At 46.8% G+C, this 16,288-nt stretch overlaps 1 pseudogene; it reads right to left on the bottom strand.

Moving 5' to 3' along the window:
• Positions 1–9,863: 9,863 nt before the first annotated feature.
• Positions 9,864–14,648, bottom strand: LOC136548718 (uncharacterized; annotated as a pseudogene).
• Between the last annotated feature and the right edge of the window lie 1,640 nt (positions 14,649–16,288).

Here is a 16,288-nt window from a genome sequence, read left to right on the forward strand (position 1 = left end):
TTTTTTTTGTTCCGACCGCTGGAAACCTAGTTTTTCAATTAACAAACTGGAAGGTGAAGCCGATTAGGAAGATTAAGCGTCTAAGTCAGAACTAATAGTTAAGGCCATCCTCTGACGAATTCTATGCATGTGGGTTGAGGACGCACTCAGCAGCAAGGTCGTGCGATTTTTTTTCCTGAGCAGATTGTTTGACTGGCAAACCGGTGATCCTGATCAATATGAAGTGTGCTTGCTGAACAATCACTTGGAGAACTGCAATCTGCAGAAGTGTTACGTGAGTTCTGAGGACAGAATGACGCCAACCTCATTTGATACAATCCAAACATCTACGTAGAACTGGATTAATTGTGCTGTGTGGTCAATGTTTTCTGATAAACATGAACTGGACTAGCTGTCTTGTGGTCAATGTCTTCTGATAGAAAAATGATTAATTAATCGTTCGGGGAAAATATCTTCCGATAGACTAGCACGGCCAGAGCCGTATGAGGCTGGTGAGGTGCTTCTGAAGTCTACCACATGGCATATAAAAGGGGTTCGAGAAGTTCATGAAATCGATGGCTCGTTGCCTTGCCTTCGAGAGCTGTATCAGGATAAAAGCATTAGGTGCCATTCTTGCATCTGCCCGCATGCGGCTGACGACCACCGGAAGAAAGACAATGTGGTGGCACATGCAAAACGCAAGCCGCGACCGTAATTTGGTGAGTTCTACGTAGAACTGGATTAATTGTGCTGTGTGGTCAATGTTTTCTGATAAACATGAACTGGACTAGCTGTCTTGTGGTCAATGTCTTCTGATAGAAAAATTATTAATTAATCGTTCGGGGAAAATATCTTCCGATAGACTAGCACGGCCAGAGCCGTATGAGGCTGGTGAGGTGCTTCTGAAGTCTACCACATGGCATATAAAAGGGGTTCGAGAAGTTCATGAAATCGATGGCTCGTTGCCTTGCCTTCGAGAGCTGTATCAGGATAAAAGCATTAGGTGCCATTCTTGCATCTGCCCGCATGCGGCTGACGACCACCGGAAGAAAGACAATGTGGTGGCACATGCAAAACGCAAGCCGCGACCGTAATTTGGTGAGTTCTTTTTATAAGTTTCATCAGTTTTGAATGTTTTGATGTGTGATCTAGTATCTGCTTTTGCAACTTTAATTTGTCTGTTTTAAACCGCATTTTGCTGTGAACTTTCTTGCGTTTCCCAGAGTTCATGCTGGCTAGCTGTAGGCGGTCCCTCCGCAATGTTTCTCACGTCTGACGAAAATGGAATTCCAAAGAGATTTTTTTTTAATAATGATCGAGCATTAGAAGTACCTGCAGTTCTTGCAAAATTTTCTGGCTGTAGTAACAAGAATGATCGACATTTGTACTCTTTCAAGATCAAACACCGTCACGTTTTAGTGTAAAACGACATGTGATTGAGGTAGGCGATCATCTACTCATCATCTCTCGGTTCGCAAGACTGAGTTTAGAAGAGCATTTTTTTTTTCCGAGCGAGCGCTGTCCAAACAGGCAAGGTGCTATGGTGATCCCATTGGCGAAGGTATATTTCTATTTGTGTATGTGAACTTCCATCCAAACTATGGATGCCACATACACAGCGATTTTGGGACAACTTCCAAACAGGCAAGGTCGTTTTGCCTTTTCTAAATAACTTTTATGATATATCTAAACATATCATATATTTAGATGCATAGCTAAAATGACCTATAATTTAGGACGGGGGTTGCTAAAAAATTAAGCATAAATAGAAACTTGTGCAAGGAAAAGCAAAACAAAGAAATCAGGGTGTGAAAGGTTGTAGGCTATGGATCACCCATGAACAGTGTAGCTGAAAAACATCACATGGTGATTGTCTCTTCTTTTCCTCTTGTATAAATTTGTGTTCAAGCTCAAAATTTGCATACTTTGTAGATAATTGCCCAATGTGGTAACTTGAAGGGGTCAACATATTTGCTTGGTTCTTGCTCAAAGGGATCATTTTAACAATAGATCTATCCCTAATAATAAGGAGACAAAATTTCTGCCATACTTTTTTTTTCTGCCTCTTCCCCCGTATTCTTGTATATTTTTTCCGTTCTAGTCTAGGTTCTATCGTATTCAGTATTTAACCGTTCTTTTTTCCAGTTCCAGTCCGAGTCTACGTTTCGTGTGAGAATCCGGCCCAAACAAAAAATGTTCAAGTCCAATCCAAGTCTGCGTAGTTCAAGTCCAATCCGAGCCTTTGATGTGTGCGAGAAATCCGGCCCAAACAAAAAAGGAAAAATACTATTATATAGAGAAGGGAAAAAAAAGAGTTGTCCGCTTCCCTTACTAGCCTCGGTATAGCCAGCTGCCAGCTTACCCAACATGAATTAATAATGCATTATATAGAGAAAAAAAGAGTTCTTCGAATTCCACTCTTACACCAATTACTGAGTCTGTATAGGACTATGGTCCTTGTCCAAATACGAAAACATACAACGATTCTGCTACTATATAATGAAAATAAATAATACCCTAGAGAGCATAAAGCACCGGAACCAAAAAGCAAGCATTTAGACGGCAAGACAACAGCACTCCTACAATTTCCAACGTAACTGTAATACATAAACCCTTTCTCTTTTCTGTTCGGCATTGTTTTTGTGTCCGTTCCGTTCTCTCTTTTTTGATTTTTTTTAATCTTTTCTTGTGTTTTTGTCTTTTTCTTTCCCAGTGCTGCAGCATATCCCTTTCGTGAATTTTTGAGCAGGCCTAGGCGGCAGCGCTTGCGCCGGCACAAGCTTGCGCACGGGAGCAGGTGCGGGCGGTGGCTCGAAGCGACACACGGACGAGAGGAGGCGCGGGCTCCTGCTCCAAGCGATGCGTGCTCGCACATGCGGGCGAGAGGAGGCGCGGGCTCATTCTTCTTTGAAACAGGACCAATCATTCTTAAAAAAGAAACAGGATCAATCAATGATTCCACAAATCAAATCGTAAAACTAAAATCGTGAGCAGTTTGTGTGAAAAATACGCCCAAAACTTCATGAAGAGAGACCACGCACCGAGGCACCATATGCTTTACATGATATAAAACAAAATGTTTTATATTTGATTCTCCTTTGAGCCGCACTGATTCGAGAAATCTAGGTTGATACATAAATACTTGATTTCCTCTTTTGTCTCACCTCAGCCGCGGAACAGTGCAAGATGAAATGTTATAAATGATTAGGTCAAAGAAATTTTAAAGTGCTTGATGATCATCTTGACTTCGCACTACAATAACTAAATTGCATTATAGTTCAACAAAGAATCTTGACACGAAGATACTTTTATGCTTGGTTGGTGCCGTAGTTTGGTTGCCACGGATGTATCCTGTTTGAAACCACTTAAAAGTAGATTTTCAGTTGCAGAATGCGACAATCATGCAAACACGTCATAGTTGCGGTGATTTTCTCCTCGCATCAGACCACGGGCCATGGGATTTGAACTAGAGTCCTGTTTTTTTTGTACCGCGACTCACGCCACAGACGCACTGCACGGCGGGCATGCACAAGCCAAGCCAACACATGATCAAAGTACGACGAGCAAAATAAAAAGCCACACTTGCGATAAAGTTTGGCAAGAAAATAAAGACTATAGCATGCAAAACAGTGCTAAGAAAGTGTGGCACATTGTAGTTACGACAGTGAACCACACAATTACATAAAAAACTATGGCGTGACTAACTTATGAAGTGGCAAGTGGTGATTATAAACCAAACAAACCCTAAACCCTGTGTTCGTTCTTAGACTCTCAAGAAAAAAGACTCCCGTTGCAATGTATGGACATAGCCGTACTTTTTTCTGTCTCTTCCCCTGTATTCTTGTATATTTTTTCTGTTCTGGTCCGGGTTCTATCATATTCAGTATTTAACCGTTCTTTTTTCCAGTTCCTTCTACGTTTCGCGTGAGAATCCGGCCCAAACAAAAATGTTCAAGTCCAATCCAAGTCTGCGTGGTTCAGGTCCAATCCGAGCCTGTGATGCGTGCGAAAAATTCGGCCCAAACAAAGAAGGGAAAAAAAAGAGTTGTCCGCTTCCCTTCCTGTACGCCCTGTTCGTTTGAACTTGTTATAAGTCGTACTTTTTCAGTCAACGAATAGTATTTTTCTCTCACACCAAATTAGCCAACAATACTTCTAGCCATGCCTTATCAGCCAAACAAACCTAAACAAACAGGATGATAGCCAGCTTACCCAACATTAATTAATAATATATTATATAGACAAAGAAAGAGTTCTTGGAATTCCACCCTTACACCAATTACTGAGTCCGTATAGGACTATGGTCCTTGTCCAAATACGAATACATACAACGATTCTGCTAATACCCTAGAGAGAGCATAAAGCATCGGAACCAAAAAGCAAGCATTTAGACGGCAAGACAGCACTCCTCTAATTTCCAACGTAACTGTAATACACAAACACTTTCCCTTTTATGTTCGGCGTTGTTTTTGTGTCCGTTCTGTTCTCTCTTTTTTCATTTTTTCTTATCTTTTCTTGTTTTTCTCTTTTTCTTTCCCGGTGCTTGCATATCCCTTTCGTGAATTTTTAAGCAGGCCTAGGCGGCGGCGCCTTGTGGCGGCACACGCTTGCGAACGGGAGCAGGTGCGGGCGGCGGCTCGAAGCGACGCGTGCTCGCACACACGGACGAGAGGAGGCGCGGGCTCTTGCTCCAAGCGATGCGTGCTCGCACACGCGGCCGAGAGGAGGCGCGGGCTCGCACGGGACATGTTCTGCTGTGGCGTAATTTCATTCTGCCTATTGCTTGATTGGTTTGGACAGTCATGTATTAATATCATGAATGGTTTATATTTGTGGTGGCATCTGCTGATGTGGTACCCCTGCCTCTCACTTTATCAGTGGTTGCGTCTATTCTGATTGGTGTTTGAATTCTGAGTTCCATTAGTTTTCCCGATTTGGTATGTGCAACTTCATATTTTTTGGTTCATCCAAATGTTGTTTCCAACATGTATACTAAATTTGTAAAGTTGCTTTCAGTTCTTATCTTTCTACTATTAGTGATTTCTTTACCTCTCTAGCTGCTGCAGTCGATCCTGCATGATTATACAGGTCAAAGCCTGCCAAAAAAAAATATCAAGCTCCCAATTTGTTGTAACCATGGCAATCAATAAGCTTGCCAAGTCAACTTCACAAGCAGCACCTGTGATACTCCAAATTTCTCGGTTCATTCAAATGACAGGGTTATTTGGAGATGCAGAACCTCCGTGATCAGCACTAAATGGCAAAACCAGCACAGGTATTGATCTGCTGTTACTCCTGTCAGTGTGCAACCAACATCTCTGAAATAAATTGCCTGACAGTGATCATGTCCTGTGTCGCCTACTGCAACTTAACCTTTTTAAGATTAATTGCAGCTGACTGGTGGTTTTCTTATCAAGGGCAGTGTCCTCAATTACAAAGGATTGCAACACGCATTGTCTCACAATTTGTCAGGTGGGTGTCAAACAAACTGGAACACATTCGCTTTTTTTTTTATTTAACTTCAAACTTTGCATCAACGGTCATCTGTGCCTTTGACCCCATTTTCTGTGACTATGGATCTCATAGCTGCCTGTTTATTGAATTGTTTGTAGGGATTAATCTTCTATTAACTGTTGTTAGGTTGTCAAAGTTTACAGTTTTTTGCCTTGCAAGGCTGTTCACTGGAGATGGAGCTTTAACAAATCATGTCATCTCTTAATGGTACCGGTAACTGGAATATGGAATGGGGACATCATTTCAAGCTGTTCACAGACCCCCTGAGTTGCTTCTTGGTGCCACACTGAACCTGTGGATATTTGATCAGTTGGTTGCATATTTGTGGAATTTTTACTTAAGAAACCATTATTTCCTGCCACAACCGAGGTATGATGCATACACTTCTCCTTTGTGCTCTTGCACCTGGTGCCGTTTTTCGTATAATAAGTGAATTCATAATCACATGAAATTTGGTATTGTCAACATTTAACATGATCAGTGTGCAGGTATCAGCATCTGATGCTGTCAAGGGCGTTGAACCCTTGGTAGCTGGACCTCGGCTACGGAGTTCGTAGCCTTGATCCGTCTTCTCCGGTGAGGTTGATCCCCCAGCCGCAGGCTTGGTTGAAGAGAGAGGTAGGAGATTAGATGAGTAATATCTTTCTTAATCTCATCAATTGTCTGTTACTGGAATATATGGCCATCGGCCTCAACTAATCGGAGCAACATGCTCCCTTAATTTAGGAACTAAAATAGAAGGCTATCTTTATTTCCTAGTCTAGCCACTGGAGCTGACCACGCCCTGCGCGTCTTGCGCGTCCAGGTGCGCGCCCACCGTGCGCTCAGCGCGCTCTGCGTCGCGGAGCACGTCACTGGCCCGGCGGCGTCTGGAGTACGTGCGCCCGACCATGACATCTCCCCCCCCCCCCCCCGGTCGAGGAGCAGCTCATCCTCGAGCTGGAACTCCGGATACTTGGCGCGGAACAGGTCGACGTCTTCCCAAGTAGCAGACGCGGCGGACTCGCCCTTCCACTGGACAAGGACCTGATGCACCCCGCGAGCTAACCTGAAGCGCACGGCACGTTCTGGTTCTGGGGCAACAGCGCCATGATGCAGAGGCGGTAGGGGTGGGGCCGTGTCAGGGGGCGTTCCCTGGAATTTCTTGAGCAGGCCGACGTGAAACACGTCATGAATGCGTGCTCGAGGTGGCAAGGCGAGGCGGACAACGACGTCGTTGATCAACTCGGTGACGCTGTACGGTCCGAAGAAGCGGGGCTTGAGCTTGCCGGTAACAGCTTGGGGCAGCGAAGATGCCACACACTGGCGGAGCCGAAGGAGCGCCCAGTCGCCCACCTGGTATGCGACGTGGCGGTGCACCTTGTCGTAGTGCAGCTTCTGCGTCGCTTGAGCTTGCTCTAGCCTGAAGCGGACGTCGGCCAGGAACTCCTCGCGCTCCTCCATGCTTTGGGCGACCGCAGCCACCCATGTATCCCCTGGTTCGTACGACCGGATGGACGGCGGATCGCGCCCGTAGACGACGCGGAAAGGCGTATCCCGCAGCGAAGTCTGGTAGGCGGTGTTGAAGACGAATTCCGCCCATGGTAGCCACCGGAGCCACTGGCGTGGCCTGTCTCCCGTGAGGCACCGCAAGTACATGATGATGACGTGGTTAGCAGCCTCCGATTGCCCATCCGACTGCGGATGGAACGCCGTCGTCATATGTAGCTTGGTACCCATCAGGCGCATGAGCTCACGCCAGAATGTCGACGTGAAGACCGGGTCCCTGTCCGACACCATGGACTGAGGCACGCCGTGTAGGCGAACGACGTCAGTGAAGAAGGCTTGCGCGACTGACTCGGCGGAGTATGGGTGTGCCAGAGCGATGAAATGGCAATACTTGCTGAACCTGTCCACCATGGTTAGTATAACAGACTTGCCACGGACGCGGGGCAGCGCTTCGACAAAGTCGAGGGCGACGTCGGTCCAAACGCCCTGAGGCACTGGTAGCGGAAGAAGCAGACCAGCCGGGTGCAAGTGCTCCGACTTGTACCGCTGGCAGACGACACACGTGTGCACCAAGTCCTGCACGAGCTGCTTCATGTTAGGAAAATGGAAGTCGCGCCGCAGGCGATGCAGCGTGCGCTGAACCCCCTCATGTCCGTCTTCGTGGACTGCCACCATGATCTCCTGAACCAAGGGAGAGGCCGGCGGTATGTAAAGTCGGCCGGCAAACTGGATCATGCCATCGGCGACTGACCAGGGAACCCCGCGAGAGCCGGTGTTGATGTCTTCACGGAGGGCAACAAGAGCCGGGTCCGTGTGCTGTGCCTGGCGGAGACGGTCGACGAAGTCGAAGCGTGGCGCTGAAAGTACAAGGAGCGCCCCCTCCTCTGTGTCACGCCTGGATAGCGCGTCGGCCACAGCGTTCACCGCACCCGGCTTGTACTCAACGGAGAAGTCGAAGCCCAGCAGCTTGCCCACCCAGTGGTGTTGCGGGATGGTGGCCAAGCGCTGGTCCAGCAAGTACTTCAAGCTGTAATGGTCCGTCTTGATGAGGAAGCGACGGCCCCATAGGTATGGCCTCCAGTGGCGCACAGCATGGACCAGCCCGATCAGCTCCCTTTCATATGCGGCGAGAGCGCGGTGGCGGGGTGCCACGGGTCGGCTGAAGAAGGCAATGGGGTGCCCTTCCTGAACCAGCACCGCCCCAAAGCCATGGGACGAGGCGTCGCACTCGACGACGAAGGTTTTGGTGAAGTCCGACATGGCCAGGATGGGGGCCGTTGTGACCGCTGCCTTGAGCGTGTCAAAAGTTGCAGCGGCCTCCTCATTCCAGGAGAAGCCGTCCTTCTCGAGGAGGGCGGTCAGCGGTGCCGCGACTGCGCCGTAGTTGTGGACGAACTTGCGGTAGTAGCCCGCCAGTCCGAGGAACCCGCGCACCGCTTGCGCCGAGCGAGGCACCGGCCAGTCGTGAATGGCCTGTACCTTGGCCGGATCCATGGCGATGCCTGCCTCCGAAATGACGTGGCCTGAGGTAGGAGACGGAGGTGACGCCGAACGCACACTTGGAGCGTTTAACGAAGAGGTGCTGTTGGCGTAGCTCGGCGAGGACGGCGCGTAGGTGACGAAGATGATCCGCCCAGGACTTGCTGTAGATCAATATGTCGTCAAAGAACACAAGTACAAAACGACGTAGGAAGGGGCAGAGTACATCATTCATGAGAGCCTGGAACATTGCCGGGGCGTTGCAGAGCCCAAACGACATGACCAGAAACTCATAAAGGCCGTCGTGGGTGCGGAACGTCGTCTTGTGGATGTCCTCCGGCCTCATGCGCACCTGGTGGTACCCCGAATGCAAGTCGAGCTTGGACAAGAATCGGGCGCCGTAGAGCTCGTCCAGCAGCTCGTCGACGACCAGGATCGGGAATGCGTCCTTGACCGTGAGCGCGTTCAACGCGTGGTAGTCAACACAGAAGCGCCACGACCCGTCCGGTTTCTTGACGAGGATGACCGGGGAGGAGAACGCCGAGTCGCTGCGGCGGACGATGCCTTGCTCGATCATGGCGGCGCACTGTCGCTCAAGTTCGTCCTTGTGAGCCGCCGGGTACCTGTACGGGCGCACCACCACCGAAGGGGAGCCAGGCTTGAGGACGATGTGGTGGTCGCAGCCCCTTGCTGGTGGCAGCTCAGACGGCTCGGCAAAGACGTCAACGAAGGAGTGCAACAGCCCCTCGAGGAGGGCGTCGTCGGTCGTGGCGGCGAGGAGGGCCGGCGCTGACTGTGGTGCCACACCACGCCAGCAGACGTCGCTTCCCTTCTACTGGAATGCCATGGTCCGGGCCGAGAAGTCCCAAACGATGGGCCCCAAGCGTGGCCATCCAGTGTGTGCCGAGGACCACATCGTACCCGGCGAGCGGCATCACGAAGAGGTCGACGCCGAACGCCATGCCATCGATGCGGACCGGGGCCTAGCGGAGGACTCTAGGGCAGGAGACTCCCCATTGGCCACCGTGGCCAGTTAGTCTAGTCGTGGACGCGGCTCGATGGGCAGACCCGAGCGCCGTGCAGCCGCCTCCCCGAATGAAGCTGTGGGTCGACCCCGTGTCGATGAGCGCGATGAAGGTAGCAGTGCCGACTACCACCTGGAGTTGGACGGTGTTGATGATGGGCACCCCTGGCGACGGCGTGCAGCAAGAACACCGGCGTTTCCGTGTCGGGGCTGTCCGCAGCCGCCACGTCGTCGGCGGTGTCAATCTCGACGCCAGTTGATGTAGAAGATCCGTTTGCAAATGCGGTTGTGCCCCCGCGTATATTTCTCGTTGCAGTTGAAGCATAGGCCCTGCCTATGGCGCTCATCTTGTTCGTGCAGGGGCAGGCGTTTCCGCCCATCAGCCATGACCACGGGCGCTGCTGCCTTGTCGACCGAAGGAGGAGCAGGCAGCGCGAGGCGCGTCGTGGGTGCCGGCAGTAGGCCACGGGGCGCAGCCTTGGGAGGCGCCAGCACCGGCGTGCACTGCTCCTGGAGCTCTAGCTAGCGCGCCAGGCTCATGGCCGCCGCAAGCGAATGCGGATTGTGGACCTGGACGTCGAGGCTGAGCGGAGGAAGGAGGCCACCCTGTGAAGAGTTGGACCCGCTGCGCCTCGTCGAGAGGGCCGGCACGTGGAAGGAGCGCCTGGAAGCGGTCCTGGTATTCGGCGACGGTGCCGGTGCGACAGTAATCGGCCAGCTCGAAGAGGGGCGCCGCGCGGAGAGGAGGGCCATAGCGCAGGTTGAGCAGTTCCTAGAACCGGCACCACGATGGCGTACCCTCGTCCTGTCTGGACCTGGATGTACCACATCTGCGCCCCGTCCTCCAAGTTGTAGGAGGCCATCCAGACCTTCTCCTCTTCCATGATTCGCTGCTGATGGAAGTATGATTCGCAGCGGTTGATGAAGATGAGAGGATCGGTCTTGCCGTCGTACCGAGGGAAGTCCATCTTCTGGAACCTCGGCGGTCGGTCATTATGGTGCTCGGCGGAGCCAGGCTTGGTGCCGAAGGACGACGTGCGGTCGGCTGTGAGGCTGGCAATGGCCTTGGCGTTGGCCACTACGGACTCCTGCAGCGACTTGAGGGCCTCGGAGAGGGCCTTGAAGTCAGTTGGGGTCGCCCATGGCTGGAGCACACGACGCAACGGACGACGAAGGTGATGTCGGCAGCGGCGGCTGTAGGTGGAGGTGGGGTGGCGGCAGCTGATGGTGAGGTGGACCGGCCAGAGGATCACCGGGACCGTGATACCAGGTTGCTAAGGGCGTTGAACCCTCTGGTAGCTAGACCTCGGCTACGGTGTTCGTAGCCTTGATCCGTCTTCTCTGGTGAGGTTGATCCCCTAGCTACAGGCTTGGTTGAAGAGGGAGGTAGGAGATTAGATGAATAATATCTTTCTTAATCTCATCAATTGTCTGTTACAGGAATATATGGCCATCGGCCTCAACTAACCGGAGCAACATGCTCCCTTAATTTAGGAACTAAAATAGAAGGCTATCTTTATTTCCTAGTCTAGCCACCGGAGCTGACCACGTCCTGCGCGTCTTGCGCGTCCAGGTGCGCGCTCTACGTCGCGGCGCACGTCACGGGCCCGGCGACGTCCCCGTGCGCCCGACCATGACAGATGCAGTTCGCTCTTCCATTGGTCGCGCATTGCTGTGACATTATTATGCCCATTACGCTACTACACATGACATTTTTCCTGGGTATAGCTCTCCAACCTATTTTCTTCCTCGCCTTGGAAAGATATTCATCTAAACTTCTGAATGATCTATGCAGCTATCCGATTTACAGCGGGAAATGACAACCGGTTGCACTATGGAAATGTGCACAGGATGTGGCTGCGTCTATTCTAATTGGTGCCTCATTTCCGAGGTTCACTTCGACTACTTTTCCACATATTTGTCTACGGTTACTTTTCATACCTTTCAGTTTCCTTTGTTTAGCTTCGTATTTTTTTTTGGGCAATCCAAATGTTCTGTCCAAGAAGGGCATGGCCTGGTGCAAGCGGTAGTGTATTACCGCCTGTGACCGGAAGATCCTGGGTTCGAATCGCGGTCTCCTCGTATTGCACAGGCGAAGATAAGGCTTGCCACTGACACCTTTCTTCAGACCATGCACAGAGTGGGAGCTCTCTGCACTGGGTACGTCAAATGTTCTTCGCAACATGTATACATTACTATTGACTATGCTAGGAATTTTTGCTAACATATGGTCACATTCTTACGATGTTTATTGCAATACGGGCTACTACAAATTTATGCAGCCTTAGATTTCCTTCAAAAATAATCTGATCTACACTTATGGTTTTGTTTTGCAGGAACATTCCACAATAATGCATTTACACGCTGTTATATGGATGGTTTGACAAAAAAAAAAAGCAGCTGCAGCCTGCTATTAGCCTCATTATTTCTTTGTATTACGCATGCCTCGCTGACAAGTCCCATTCTACACAGATTTAATTAACTGCCACAATTTTGGAATCCACATTTAAGTACTTACATAATGTTGTGTATGAGGTTATTTTCGACTGCATATTCTGACTTTTACATAATACTTCATATACTTCTCCCGGTTATCAGTTCCTATTCTCGCTCCTAGTTCTACGTGTTTCTGGACCATTCTCCAAAAAGAGTGCACGTTTCGATTTTGAGATATGCTAGAGACGGTGACAGTGGTCATGTGGCGTTAGGGCGTTGGGCCCATAACACATTATTTTCGCTACTGTTAACATCAGACCATTTAGGCCCATAGGGTTACAGCTCAGGTTCTGTGCTGTTGAAACTTGAAACCCAGTTCGTACTTGGCTGGGCTGGGCCACGGGCTACCCGATGAAATAACTCTGGACACGGGCACACCGCACACGGCGATAAATCGAACTGAGCTCTAAGCCTCTAACTGGGACACCACCCTGCATGTGCCTTTCCGTTCCATTTCATGGTCTTTTGTTGTTAAACAACGTAATATCCGTTTGAAAAAAAAAACTTTTTTACCCTCTGAACTATCACTTCAGTCTAGATTTCCTCCACGGACATCAAAATCGAATTATCTCCCTCAGCTCTTAAACTGTACCCAAGTTGGAATTGGTTTTTATTTTTTAAAATGGTTAAAAAAACTAATAAGGTTTTAAACTAAGAAAAATATCTCTAAGCTTCTAAAAATTATGAGAACAGGAGGGTCCCCTACTTGGGTACAGTTTAGTCGATCTAACCATTTTCTAAGATCTAAATATATTTAGTCGACATAATGAGACATGGAAAATCCAAATAAAATATTTATATGTCAATATATTAGGAGGCTTTTAGAAATTATATTTAGATCTTAGAAAATGGTTAAAATATCCCAAACAATATGAAAAAAAATCCCAAAACATTCTTCATCAGTGTATGAAATCATTTTAAAAACCTTTTACAATAGAAACATGAGATTTTTCTCCATGAACACAACATAGAGCGATGTTGAATTCAACCATGTTGGATCTCATATTTTGTTATGGATACTTTTTGAAACACGCTTAGACATTGATTGCAATATTTTGAGAATTTTTTATCTTTTTATATTTTCCATTTTTAAGCTAAATCTAACTTCAGGAATCTTCTAAATATATTTTCATGAGCTCTAAATGTTTTGTTTGGGCTTCTCGTGTCCCAATCTATCTCTATGTTCTTTTCTAGAATTTTTAGAAGCATAGAGACATGTTTGGTGGTTTAAAAACCTTATCATGTCTACCAGATCTTTTTTTTAAAAGATGAAACCGGCTTGAAATATTGCAAAAGATGGAGCATTTTGCTTTTATTGTTTTCTCTTTAAACAACATAGAACTGAAATTATGGAGTTGATGCTTTTCACGGTTATTGGGTTTCATGGATGGAAGGATGGCAGTGACTTGATTGATGCCTATTCTAATTGTATATATCAAAATAAGTCTAGAAGGGCTTATAGTACTTTAAAAATACAAGGCAAAGTGAGAAATGGCGACCCTAGTTTCGCTGGTTGTCATGACCTTAAAGATATTGCTATTAAGATGGTTCAAATTGAGAGACACATAAATTTTCTATTGGTTTATTGCCTCCTTGTGTTAGCCTTGACTTTGCCGATGCGACCACCATGGTTGGCAGAGCCTTCTCAGGTATGAAATTTGTCAAGATTGAATCAAGGAATAAGATGGGGGTAATTGGTTGAATTATAGGATGATTTGTTATGCTGAGCGAGATGTCTTTGCAAGCATAAAAAGAATGTTGACATTTTATACCATTTCCAAGAATTGAAGTGTTGGGTAAAAAAGTTACTTCCATTATCTCAAACTAGAGCAAGTAGTATGTCGCACTAAAACATTCCTACCATTTTTTTGTCGATTGATGAGTTGTATTTTATGGACTGCATTGCTAATATTTTTAAATACCAAACGTATGTGTAGGTTTAGATTCACATGCTATTGTTGATGAAGATATGAGAGACGAGGGCGAACCAAACCATCGTTCCTTAGGTATTTTATTTGTTTACCATTTTCATGTTTCCATTAATCATATTGTAGGATTTAAACATAGAATTGGGATATCACATAAACTTATATTTATGAACTAGTTTTGTTATCTATTGGTATTAAATTCGGTGTGAGTGCTGGTATATGCACTCTGAGAACTGATAGTGACCTTGGACGTGAAAATAGAAGAGATCCGCCACTGTTTTTAGAGATGATTTTTTAGAGTCATCTCTTTTGAAAAAAAAAGTTGAACAATTATTATTCTGTAATAGTCCATGCTTACGTCGTCCATGCAGTGGCGTAGCCACAGGGTATGCCGGGTATGCACCGGCATACCCTGCAAACCTAGACAGCAGCAGTATATATACTATCATATTGTATATACGCTGTATTTGTTAAAAATAAAAAAAAACATGTGTGGACACCATCACGTGATGACTGGGAGGCCCATATGATGCACTGATGCGGCCCATGTGGCAAGGGAACTCTAATTCTCCAAAGTCCAAACATCCGGTATGTGCGCTCCGTATACGACTCTTCGAATTTCCTAATCTAATCTCGATCAGACGGGGAGCCACGGAGGAACACGTGCGTCGCCGCCTGACAGGTGAGTCTGTGATGCCCTGGCTGGCCGCGGCCCCTGGTGCCATGCCGCCCTCCGCCATGCTCTAAATGCTAGATCGGAGGATCGCCGTCTAATTCCCACGTCCTGTCTACAGAATATACGGTTGCGCCAGTCAGGACTTATCGTCTTGATTCACTATTTTGGTTAGGTAAATTTTAATCTTTGCTTCTTCGTGTTTTTAGAAAATTATTTTCTACATTCATAGCTATTTGGTAACATTCATAGCCAGTTGAACCTTCTAATCCTCCACCTGATCAGGTTGAACTAGTGGTGGAAGACCGGTGGTTGATCTGGTTGATGAAGAAGATACAGTAAGACATTCATATTCCTTGAAAAGCGTCGAATAAAATAGTATGAAAAAATAGCATTGTAAGTCTTTAATACTCTTTTATGCCTATATTTAAACTATCAATATGGCTTTTGAACTATTTATATTGTATTTAGTAGATGGTTTCAACTTAGGGACCCTTCAACTTAATTCCTTGGATTTAAGCCTTATCATGCTACTTAGTGTATGTATATCAAATCTCGTTGTAAAATTTATAATTGTTACTGAATTGCTCAAATAAATTTATTAAATTGTATATGAATTTTTTTTATGGCATATCTAAAGTTAAAATCCTTAATTCGCCGCTGCGTCCATGACGATAGAACCACCCCCCTTTGGAAAAAGATAGCTTAGCATCAGTCGTGACCGTCACAATCCTGGGCGTGAGTAAGAAAACACTATCCTGTGGGCCCATGTATGATTTTTAGGTACATTTTATTTACTTCTCGAGATAAAGACTGTCGAATGGCTCTCCAAACAAATGACACGAGATGCCGACGCTTGGATGGTGACCTTGTAACCCCAAGAGCTACACACAGTTGCCACTCGACAAATTAATATCTATGCCATGGCTACGGAATTCACCGTAGCGCTCGGGTAACTCGGCGATTACCGTCCACGTATCGTTTGCACGTCCGATCGCAGGGTGCAAAACTTCCGGACATGCACCGAGACAATCCAGTAATCCACCTTATCCTACTGACGTTTTCAACTATAGAGAATATTCCTTCTCGTCCTTTTTTTAGAACAGTGCCGTGTATTGAGCGAGTACTCTCACTCGAAGTATCTTATCTCTCACATCCAGCCCAAGACTGTTCTGTCCATGGCAGGGTGCAACGGATGAACGAAAGCATGCTATATAAGTACACTATCTACTGCTAAATCCATTTCAAATTATAGTTCGTTTGGCTTTTTTTACCCTAAGTTTGATCACTCGATTTATTCAAAAATTTATGCTAAATATCACTTTTTTTTTGTCGTGGCTTGCTTTATTAACAAAAGTTCTTCAAAAACTAATTTAAATTTAACTATGTTTGCACAAGTCTTTTTGAATAAGACTAACGGTCAAATTTAGAGTAAAAAAAGTCAAACTGAAGTATAATTTGAAATAGAGGGAGTACTAGTGTGTGTGTGTATATATATATATATATATATATATATATATATATATATATATATATATATATATATATATATAGCCATGAATAGGCTCTGAAATCCCCTTTTTTCCCACATATTTTGGGACGCAATCGCTTTCTATGCTGTCAATTGTCATGAGCAGGATGATCCTGCACTTGCACACAGAAAGAAAAAGGCACATCAGCATGTACGTACACTTGTTGTAGTGTCGG

This window comes from Miscanthus floridulus, chromosome 4 (assembly GCF_019320115.1).
Source record: "Miscanthus floridulus cultivar M001 chromosome 4, ASM1932011v1, whole genome shotgun sequence".
Taxonomy (NCBI): Eukaryota; Viridiplantae; Streptophyta; class Magnoliopsida; order Poales; family Poaceae; genus Miscanthus; species Miscanthus floridulus.